Below are 12426 nucleotides of genomic sequence, written 5' to 3' on the forward strand. Positions count from 1 at the left end.
AGAGAATGTAGCCGGGTGAAAGTTCGAGCGAAAACCTTTAGGAATGACTTTAGAATTGAGGCAACGGCCGATGAAGTTGATGTGACTACAAAACCTAGTTTTGGCGAAAATGAGAGTGGCTAAACGGAAAGCTAAGTTACTGCTAAGTGTGGGAAAAGGAAAAAGATAACTTACGATTTCCTGGCGTAGCTCCTTGGTTTCCTTCAAGCTTGGCATCGTCGTCTTGGGTCTCCTGTTAGAAATCTGTGGATTTAAAAATCTCTGTACAACAAATTTAGTGGTCGCAGCGTTGATAAAACAAATGAATGTATACTACTTCCCCACCGACGCAGCACCACAGTTTCTTTAGAAACTACCCTTCATTCATTTGTCATTCAACGGCTGATAATGTAAATTGGCCACCGTACAGTATTTTTTAATCCACAGTTTCGAGCGTTAGCCCTTCGTCAGAGCGAATCGAGGGATTAGGAGGAACCAAGGAGCTACGCCAGGAAATCGTAAGTTATCTTTTTCCTTTTCCCACACTTAGCAGTAACTTAGCTTTCCGTTTAGCCACTCTCATTTTCGCCAAAACTAGGTTTTGTAGTCACATCAACTTCATCGGCCGTTGCCTCAATTCTAAAGTCATTCCTAAAGGTTTTCGCTCGAACTTTCACCCGGCTACATTCTCTCACTCAAATCAGTATCTTCACCAAATTCGATGTGCGCAAAATTCTTTTTCACGTAATATTATGAGGATTACAATTAGAGCTATGTGCCAAAAACGAATCGCACTTGACAAACAAATTCTTCATTGTCGCTCCGAACTTTCCAAAATCTGTCCAGCAATTTTAGTACAATCGATTCGCGCTAAAATCCGACAACTTAATTCTGGACTGTTTGACCATTTACACCAAACCAAGACTCTAAAACTTCAACAATTAATAGGTCCGCAAATTACCGACGACACTACATTGCATAGCCATAATACCGTAATTACAATTCCAGAAAATCTTCCGCTTACTGACTCAGAGAAATCTGTTCTCAGTAAGGGCCTAAATTTTGTCCCTATTACCAAACGCACCAACGAATTTTCTATTAAGCAAGATGTCGAAAAATTCCTTCGCCGCGTTCAGTTAAAAGCCTTTTTTCACGACAAAGAGCATGATTCGGACACTTCTAATAAAGATATTTTTGAAACACTTCTAGTTCGCAAATCCAAATGGACTCCCCCAGAGGGACAATTTGCCTCTTTAGATTTTTTCACCAAAAAATGCCGTCACGACATTCACAAACTTAAATTCAATCGCAACACTAAATTTTCTAACCTTTCCTCGGAAGAGTGGGCGGCGCTTAAAAATCTTAGTAAACGCAACGACATAGTTGTCAAATCGGCCGACAAAGGCGGCGCGGTAGTTGTTTGGCGGTCCGACCTTTACCAAAAAGAAGCTTTGCGGCAACTTTCGGATACCTCGTTTTATGCCAAAATCCCTAAAGATCTCACTTCCAACAATCAAAAACTTGTCAAAGACACCATTCAAAATCTTATAGTTAATCAAGAATTACCGGACACTGCCACTAATCTCATCATCAACACCCCTAGAACTTCGTGCATTTACTTCTTGCCTAAAATTCACAAACCCAACAACCCAGGTCGCCCTATCGTTTCTGCCTGTAGTTGCCCCACCGAACTCATTTCTAGCTACTTAGACAGGATTATGACGCCCATCGTCAAATCTTTGCCATCATACATTAAAGACAGTACACACGCACTACAAATTTTCCGCGATTTCAATTTCTCCGGCCAAGACAAACTTATTTTCACCATGGACATTACATCTCTATACACAGTCATTCCTAATAGCGAAGGTCTTCAAGCACTTAAACACTTTTTCGATCAACGCACTGTCAAAGAACCTAGCTCGGAAACGCTCCTCCGCCTTGCCGAACTAGTTTTAACGCTTAATTGTTTTTCATTCGCCGGCAACTATTACAAACAAATTAATGGTGTAGCGATGGGCACAAGAATGGGACCTAGCTATGCCAATCTTTTTGTAGGATATGTTGAACACCAATTTTTTAGTCAGTACAACGGCCCCAAACCTGAACTCTACGGCCGTTACATCGACGACTGCATCGGCGCTATTTCATCCAGCAGAGAAGAACTCGATCAATTTATAACCTCCGTCAACTCTTTTCATCCGGCTCTTAAATATACCTGGGAAATTTCGGAAACTTCATTGGCTTTTCTAGATATCAAAGTTTCTATTAGAGGCAACGTGCTATGTACTAGTGTGCACTACAAACCTACTGATTCACACAGTTATTTGTTGTATTCATCGTCACATCCATCACATGTCAAGAACTCCATCCCTTATTCTCAATTTCTTAGACTTCGACGTCTATGTAGTGATGACTCCGATTTTTCCAGCAAATCAGAGGAGATGTGCCAGTTCTTCGAAAAACGTGGCTATCCTGTCTCTGTGGTCAAAGCGGGCCATCATCGCGCCCAACAATTTGATCGACAGTCATCACTACAAACGTCACAAAAAGATAAGAATGACAGAATTCCATTCACCCTCACTTTCCATCCTCATAATCACGCAGTCAAAAGCATCATTCTTAGTAATTTTAAATTACTCCAAAATGATCCCGAGACTGGTAGAATCTTTTCGCAACCTCCACTTATTTCATTCAAACGCGACAAGAACGTAGGCAACTTTTTAGTTAGAAGCGCGCTCAAAACTAACGAGCAACCCGGCACTTTCAAATGCGCGCGCTCACGATGCAAAACTTGTCTTTTCATTGTTAACACTAGCAAGATATCGGGACCTAAGCGATCTGTTAAGATCACCGATCGTTTCACATGTACCTCCGCAAATGTCATTTATTGCATAACCTGCACGTTATGCAATAAATTATACATTGGTGAGACAGGTAGACGACTAGGTGACCGATTCCGCGAACACCTTCGCGATGTTGAGAAGAATGACAAGGATGCATCCAAGCCAGTCGCTCGCCATTTTAATCTGCCTAACCACTCCAAAAAACACATGGCTATCTGCGGCCTTTCCCTACATCTAGGTACGACGGAAAGCCGCAAGAATCTGGAACAAAAATTCATCTTTCAAATCGGCACCCTTAATCCTCACGGTATTAACGAACGCTTTTCATTTAACTAATATATTCTTATTTTTCACGTTGCCATGTTACCACCAATAGCGTAGCTCCTACTCTACTATAAAAACTACACGTAACCCATAATCCCTCGATTCGCTCTGACGAAGGGCTAACGCTCGAAACGTCAGCTTTTAGAATCTCTGTACGGTGGCCAATTTACATTATCAACTCCGTTGATAAAACCAAATTTTTGTATGCTGGAAAACATGTTTATTAATTAGGGTATCTATTGCAAGTTCCGATGTAATCGCTTTTTAAAATTGCACTTCGTTTAGACCGCCGTATTTGAATACTGAATGACAATAAGCTAACCGTCAGAAACCTAAAAGATTCTTCAAGTAACTTTAAAATCAAAGAAGAGACGGATTACGAATGCAGGAGGACAGGGAGAGTGTTAGAAAAAAACGCCCCGAAGTTTACAAGGTAAGGCAAAGTCTGCATATGAGCCAATTGGCCCATCAGGCCGGAGATTATCCCGGTTTCAGTAGCATGAAGCGACTAGGAGTATTTCTACTCCCCCCTAGATGGGATTCCAGTCGATCACAGGGTTACCCCCAGCATTAAATTCGCCGGTACCCACTTATACACATGGATGGAAAGAGGCACCGTGTGAGTAAAGTGTAATGCCCACGAATACAACACAATTAACGTTCCCGGGCAGGGCCGGAATCGGGACCTATAGCTCCGGAGTTGAGTTGTGTTTCTGGGTACTGCTTAATTAAATCATCTCTTCACCTTCTCCTATACAAAAATTCATTGCCTAACTATTGAATTCCACCGTAAATTTCATGTAAAAAACCGATATCCCATGAATCACGAAGCGATGACTGCAATTTCGGTTTGGGTTACCCCCAGCATTAAATTCGCCGGTACCCATTTATACACATGGGTGGAAAGAGGCACCGTGTGAGTAAAGTGTATTGCCCACGAATACAACACAATTAACGTTCCCGGGTAGGGCCGGAATCGGGACCTATAGCTCCGGAGTTGAGTTGTGTTTCTGGTTACTGCTTAATTAAATCATTTCTTCACCTTCTCCTAGACAAAGATTCATCGCCTAACTAGTGAATTCCACCGTAAATTTCACGCAAAAAACCGATATGCCATGATTCACGAAGCGATGACAGCAATTTCGGTTCTTCAAGTGAAATTTACTGAGGAATTCACCAGTTGATCAATGAATTTTTCTTGAATGGCACGAGTTTTAAAAGAAAAAAAAGAGTTTCATTTTGTTTTCTGGTCATTTCGTGGCAACTGCTTGCATGCTCGCTGAATGAAAATGTGTTCAACATAGGATGATTGACCATGATTTCCTTCCAGTCCACAGCACCTGGATGAAAAATCAATGTAAATACTTTGCACAGTTATATCCAACATTTTCTGAGCATCACTATGATTGACTTGTGGTGATTGAATATTTGGTGCTCATTCGAACGTCTCACGTTTAACACTTTTCCCCCGCCATGAGTTCAGTGCAGAACAAGCCTCTTTTTTTATACGCAAACATCCTATTGTTTGTATTGTATTCCAAATATAAGCATGAATGATTTCGTTCCGTAAAATTCTCAAAATTTCCCTGAACAGCGAAATTCCACAGGAAAACAAGTTTCGATGAAGGTCAGGTTAAGATTTCAAAATTCATGCTTGGATTTTCATGCGCTGAGTGGAGTTTGACATCAGTATCTCTCCGAATATTCACATTTCCCGCTGATGTGGCAATCGGCGATTTTGAATTTCCCTCGTGAATTAATGAGTCTTTATTTAGGTGCTAAGGCTATTGTTTCAAAACTTCCTTTTAAGGCAATATTTGCAACACCAAACAAAAGCTATTGTCTTTGAATTTGATCCGCTTTTTTAGGGGAATGCTTGGCGCCTATTTTAACAAATTGGGTGGATGGTTCGCAGAGATCTATTTTTTATTTTGAGAACTGCAATGCAGCTGTTCGCTTCGGTATTTTAATTTGGATACAGTCAACGCAGTCCTCATTTTGCTTACCCGTGGGGAGCTTATTTGGCCCTCTTAGTTTTTTAAACTTGTCTATTATGCTTGTCCCGTTGCCTTAGAGCACAGGAAATTCCTTACTTGAAGTTTCTTTTAATGAGCAGCTCTATGAATTTAAGTCCTTACCCATGAGTTTGACTTCTGTGTTCCCGGGGATTTTCACGAAGCTTATGAAACATTCCCTGGCGGTCCTTAGGCGTAAGGGACTTTATGTGAGTATGTTTCTCTGGTACTTTTTTTCTATATTTGCAGGGAAAGGATGTTCTTGGTTGCTTTCACGCTATGTGAGAGTCAGTCCAATTATCATTAAAACTGTTTTGACCCCCACAAAGGGAATCACTTTCTTGGTTCTCACTCTAGATTCTGACTTGATGAGGGTGTATTTATCCGATAAAAGAAAGGAAAGCTGAAATTCTTGTGTTCAGAAGCTCTCAGTGTGAAGGAGTTTACTATTCACTTCGTTGTTCAGGTTATCGGAAAGGTATTGTCTTCACTACCAGGAGTTCAATTTGAGAATTATGTTACCGTCATTTAAGACAGGATAAAATTCTAGCCTTGGCCCATAATACAAGGGGTTATGATGCCCTTGTGTCTTTATTTTGCTCAGCTAGGGCACTGAGTTACAAATGTATGCTGAGAATGTCCACCAGGCGTTTCGTTACATTGATCATCCACTGGTGGTTTATATGTTTCAAACTGATGCTAGTGGCTAGGGCATTACCTGTGCAACTAACGTTTCTTGCAGTTTTGGGAGCAGGAATCGGTGCACAGTAATCCTAATTCCCAAATGTTTGGTTACGTAAGAGGCCGACCAGGCCAAGGGCATCGTAGTGGTGCCAGCATGCGCCACTCAGGCTTGGTATATTCGAGTACTACAAACGATGGGTCAGCGGCCTTTGTTTGGACTCCAGGCAACCGGCAGCTGGTCCACCCATCTGCCAATAGCACGCACAGAGCGCAAAATCAGCTAAAGCTGATTGCACGGCTCATTATCTGGGTACTCTATCAAAAGTGATGCTTTTCTGAGTAAGTTACCCTGGTGTCTTTCTCCTCAGACACTAGAGTGTTTATCCTTTTTAAATGGGCTGTATTCTGTCAGAGTCAGAGGGAGTTCCCTGCACTCTACCCAGATCTAGAACTTGTCTTTAGAGTACTTATATAGCGAAGATATCGTTGACGTCACCTATTGCCATTAATGTGCCAACCAGAACCTCACTGGCTGTCGAAACAAAAGGTCTTTTGTTCCTGCGGTTGGCACACTTGAATAACAAGAGCAATGTTTGTAAACAGAAAGCGTCCCTATACTCAGTTTCCATCTATGTCATTCGGCACTGATCACTGCTAGATCAGCTTTGTCTCGTATGATTAGCGCTGAGAATGCCTTAGTTCGCCAACATCTAGTTTTTCATCGTTTTTTGAAAGGTGCCTTTGGGAGTAAGCCACCCTTAAATAGGTATTATGGTATTTGGGATATGCAGCAAAGGCTGCAATTTGAGAGACTCGCACTGGCCTTGAAGGAACTCGCGTTAATACTAGCCTTGTTATTAGCGTTACAACAATACTTTCCTACGACCTAATGTAAGCGATAGTTACCAGGAAAAGTCTCAAGATGAGTGTGTGTTTGTTTCTTGGTAGTCATATCAGCAATGCTAACACTGTTAAGAGCGTTTCCAACTTTGTTCGTGGATTGTTTAGAAGTATTTGGTAGTCTAGACGTAAGTTGTAGAATAAAATGGATATATTAAGACATTGTAATCTTGGTGTTTGGTTGGTGTTTTGGGCTCCTCATAAAGTCCTCACACGCTTTGAAGACTTCATATCAGTACCGGAGGTTACAGTTTTTGAAATAGAATTGGAAAGTTAAACCAGACTTACCTGTAAGTTGAAGTTTGACTTGAGTTCTATGTCATAAAGAGTAGTAACCGAAGGCATCTGACATGCTCACCTCTCCCTCCCTGTTCTTGTTTCGAGCTCTCAGACCTTGGTTACTATTCCTCTTTATGAAATAATTGCTTTCTGTGTTTAAATTTTCGTACACTATGAGGAGGAGGATTTGAAACAGGGATTGTGACGTTACTCCCTGCAGACTAAAATATATTTTAGCATTCTGAAATAAACCAATGAAAAGTATATGAAATTGTGCAACACTTACAAATAAGCTTTATGGAACTTTCGTTTCATCTGTTACAATTTTGAAAACTCAAATAGCAAGATTTTGTGATTTCTAGCTAGCTTCGCTTGATGGTGTATTTGAGGTTTAATAAAAGCCATTCAACTTGTCAACACTCACGTGATTGTTCAGACTGTTTTGTTGCCTTTTTTTTGCAATTCCCTTCCAAGTGATCATAATAGTAATACAGTTTATATTCTTGGGCATAAATATGTCTCAGTGCTCATTTTAACCCTCACCTAACGGCTCGGGCTAAAATGAGTCCGCGTCGAGCCCATACAATTGCTGATTGCTTGAAATTTATGCTCTGTCAGACATGCGTCTGCGGGAAAAAAATTACAGACAAATCTGGGCAAATTTTAGTGCAGGTTGTACCCTCAAATTCCTGTCAGTAAAATCCTTTGGTTAGCAACTTAACTTTACCATTCACATTTTTTCAAGTTATTTTAAGTCAGATTTCCATAGAAACACTGTTGTTTTGGACACGTTTGCCTACCCGTCAAGATGGCTTCCAAAACCGTGATAAGGCCTGAAGCGAATGAAGCAAGCAGCTCACTCTCTCGTAGTTAGATCTAGGCAGCCACGAGTTTAAAAGCGCCGATAACATCAGTATTAGTACTTGTTTGTTTTTACTACATGTATTTCATCCCGACTTTGCTTTTCACCTTCAAAACTGGTGTTAAAAACCTTTACGTTGGAATGTCATAAAATGGCTTATTTCTTCATTGACAACAGGGTTTTCTCCAAATCGAGTCATTTTCGATGAGGGCCCGGGCGTTAACCCTTGACACGAAGTACTGCTGTAAGCTGTCCTTTTGACGCCACCGGAGTAACTACAGTCGGAGATCGATGATGTTGTTCTAAAATTCGATGCTTATCTCCCAAAGCAGATGGTAGGGAAGCCGTTGAAAATTTTCTCCGATATTTCTTCAACAGAAGCAGCCGAAAAGACTTGTTGTAACTCGATAAAAAGCTTGAAACAATTAACAATCTTTCGCGTGCACTTATTACACATAGAGCGTTGGTGATCAAGACCATTCAAAGTACCCGAAGACTCTTTGTTTGTAGTCTCACAGATCAGCAGCACCGGACTAGCACAACTGCCATTACGGCATTTTGTGAGTAGACTTTCACGACAAACTATACAAACCTTGCTCATATCATCGCTGGAAAAGTTTATTTACAAAATTCCGGCCAAATAGCAGTTGACACATTTGACAGTGAGGTGACCGGAAGTGATTTCCATTGGCTAGTTGTAGACACGTAACGTGCTGCTCTCGTCTAAATTCCCTAACACCACCTAACCCGTGCGAAACAACAATAGAAAAACATGACACAGTATTTGCTATCGTGTGCTAACTGGAGGCCGCACGTTTATTGAGACACGCCAAAGCAACAATTGCAATCAAAGTCCATAGGTGCATTAGGCAAAAAACAGCTAACAAAAAGAGAGAACCTGGGGAAGAACCAACGAGCATCCATCGGATGAAAAAACCTCACCGCGCTCGCTGCAGAAAAGACTGAGGAAAAACCCCGGCCCTATGGATAGAACTCCCCCGACCTGCCAGGCACGGTGTTAAAGAAAAACAATACAAATAATTTAGGTCCCTAAAGATCGTGTGACCAATAGACGAGAATTAAAATCGCCTTTAACGTAGCCATCCTTGGCGTTTCGTTCGGCCAACGACCATGACGCTTGAATAGTCTATCAGGAATTCCGGCACAAGCTGCTGAGGTGGCTCCTCCAGCTCGTAGGCTATGAAGACTGAGCGTTTAAAGGTCTGTTAAACCTTTCAAAGCGTCCTTTACAAGTTCGCGAGCTCTCGTATAACTAATCCCTTGGCTCCGGACCATCTCTTTCGAACGAGAAGTAGCAAGGGCGCTGAAGAGAGGTATATCTTCGGAGAGGTTGATCTGCGCAGCTGAGATGTACTCTTCCAAGGCCTTGACAGGACAAGTCAGTAGGTCTGACCTCACGATAACGATGCACGCCCCGTCACGGAATTGATCAGTTTTCGGCGATTCTAGAAAAAATGGAAGCATAGGAGGGGAAAACTTAACATCACAGGCCTTAATATGGCTTAACTCGCTAAAACGGAAAAAAACCCACGTAACCTATAAGACATAAGTCAAATCGAAAATAGAAGGAAACTTATCTGTAATCTTGGATTCCACGAGGGCCTTTAACATATTCGGAGTCACAGGATCTTTTTAACCTTGGATCTTCCCAGAAGCCTCTGAGACGCAATGACCATTAGGGAAACCAGAGGATGATCGGAGATATTAGACAAGCCAGCCATCTGCTGCGCCCAGTCAATGCTATAAACGGCGTTAAGAACTGGAGGAGGAGAATTAGCATCCTGAAGCAAGCACTGTAAATAAATTGCGACCTGAAAGGGATTAGCAGGAAAGAGGCAAACATGGTTGGAAGAAGCCCAGCGTTTCCATCTTCTGAAACCTCCCAGGTAGGTACGTACAGTACCATCCGCTTTAGATCCAAGAACTATGCTCTTCACCAGGGAAGCAGTGGGTTGGAGATGCTCGGGGGTTGAGGGAAAGAATTACGACCACATTTCTGACTAGAACACATCTGCAAAGAGACAAGAACTAACCGACAAGAAAAGAAAGACAGATAAGATAGGCCATCCTTCTATATTATTTAATGAATTGAGATTAGAAACTGATAAACAGCAATAAAAGTAAATGGTAAATCCAAAACAGGATTTTACAAATAAATCCACACTCATGGGCAAAGATAGCCCCAAGACCGACAAAGGGCACAGGTGGTCCCTGAAATCACAAATTCAAAACATGTTATACAAACAAACTAATCGACACTTCAAATTCGCTCGCAACTCCATAAATGCTGGGCACAGATAGTCCCGAGTCCGGTAAGGGGCACAGATTGTCCCTTAATCCCAAATTTAAAAAACATGTTAAATAAACACAAACTATTTGACACCTTAAATTAACTCGCCACTCCATGAAAGCTGGGCACAGAGGGTCCCATGCTCGAGGGCACAGATGGTACCATATTCCTGGGCACAGAAATCTCTTGGCACAAAAAGGCCAATACATATTCTCCATATTCTACCAAAATGACAGATCAATTGCGAAATATAAGCACGCATTCAGAAAATATATGAATATGTAAAACCACTAGCAGCGAAAAGTTCACTAAATAAACTCCATAAAGACTCAGCACACGCGACTGGACGCAAATCAGCTACTTCTCAGTAACGTTAACATCGAGAACTAAAAGAAAGAAAACAGACAAATCAGCATAAAGCAGCAAGAGTAAGTGCCTCCAGCGAGAACATCAAGATGACTTATCTACATAAAACACCTTCTTAAATACTCTTACCGAATCCCTTGATAGTTCATAACGACAAGAGCATATTTTTCCGCTAATTATTCAAAACGCGGAAAAATTCATCTCTCGTCTAAATTTCCCAACACCACCTAACCCGTGCGAAACAACAATAGAAAAACATGACACAGTATTTGCTATCGTGTGCTAACTGGAGGCCGCACGGCCCCAAGAGAACAAAGAAAGGAAAAATATACAGCTCTCAAAAGAAGAAAAGAAAAATACCTAACAATCGAAGTGGACTCTCAAAGCAATCATCCTGAAGTTCAAGTTTTCGTTTCCAAACACGCTATTACAACTGCCGGAAATGTAGGCTTCTTTGAATGAGGGAAGTTCCATCTAATCGACAATGAAAGATGCAAAACGTTCTCCATCTGGACAAATCATCGGCCAAAAGGGGGCGGAATGCCACAAAGGAACAATAAGAGAACCTGAAGCTTTACAGTTACTCATATGATGTAAGACACGCAGAATAAGAAGGATAGGCGGACAGGCATAATTATTCTCCCCGTGCCAATTCATAACAAAAGCATCTATGCCTTCAGAACCTGGATTCCAAAATTTTGAATTGAAACGAGGGAGTTTGGCATTCACATGATTTGCGAAACGATCTACAGAATAAGGATCTTAAACTGAGTCAATGTGGTGAAACGAAAGTGGAGAAAGGCCCCAGTCGTCTAAATCAAAAATACGCGACTGAGAAAATCAGCCTGATCATTCTGGGATCTTGGGATCCATTCCATTTCGATCGAAATGCCATGACCCCGCTGTGCTGTGGATAGGGTAGGGTGGAGCACCTCGCATAGGACCTCGAGTCCTGTTCGTGCTCCTTCCCTCTGGGCAGGTTTGCCCAGTAGAAGAGACAAACCAGATGTCTCGTAAAACAATCTTGTAAACAACCTGGTAATATTGCCTACTGCACAAGCCATAGAAATAATTTGCCCTGTAACTGAAGCAAGATCTCTGGATAGAATATGGTTATTTTGGAGACAAGAAACGAGGGAAGATTTAAGCTTATGGATGCGAAACTCAGGAATTTGAATTAAATCTTCGCCAAAATCTAAAAATAGATACCAGGAAAACTAACCTCTGAGTAGGTTCCCAAATTAATTTGTCGTCGTTAACTGTGAAACCAGACGAGGCAAGATCATGATGAACTGAATCGCTGAGAATTCTGGAACGCTCTACAGACATATCGCCTCCAATATCGTCATCGAGATAAATAAAAATAAGATCACCCGACCTCTCCAGTATTTAATCAATTGACGAACTACTTTGGTGAAGACATAAGGAGCTGAGGTCAAACAAAAAGGCAAAACCTTAAATTCGTAAAATTTCATATCTCCATCAGAAGCAGGCCACTTAAACGACAAAAATTTCCTGTGCTCCTCACAGATATCAATGTGGTGATAGGCTGACTAATGAGATCAAACGAAAAAAAGGACATGCCCGGAAGAAACATTTGAAGAACTGTTCTCAAGTCTTCGTACTTGGCAGACTTCTTAACGATAAATTTGTTAAGATGAGATAAATCCAAAATAAGTCTTAGTTTGCCTGACGACTGGACAGCGACGTGTAAAGGGTTGCAAAACTGAGGGTAAACCGGCGTCTCTCTTATACAACCACGGGTTAACAACTCTGAAATCGCTCCCTGAACAAAACGTCTCTGATGCAAAGCAGAAGATCGATTCTTAATGGAATATGGTAAGGGCGATTCCCGAAAAA

The sequence above is a fragment of the Montipora foliosa genome, chromosome 3 (genome assembly GCF_036669935.1).
Source record: "Montipora foliosa isolate CH-2021 chromosome 3, ASM3666993v2, whole genome shotgun sequence".
NCBI classification, from domain to species: domain Eukaryota; kingdom Metazoa; phylum Cnidaria; class Anthozoa; order Scleractinia; family Acroporidae; genus Montipora; species Montipora foliosa.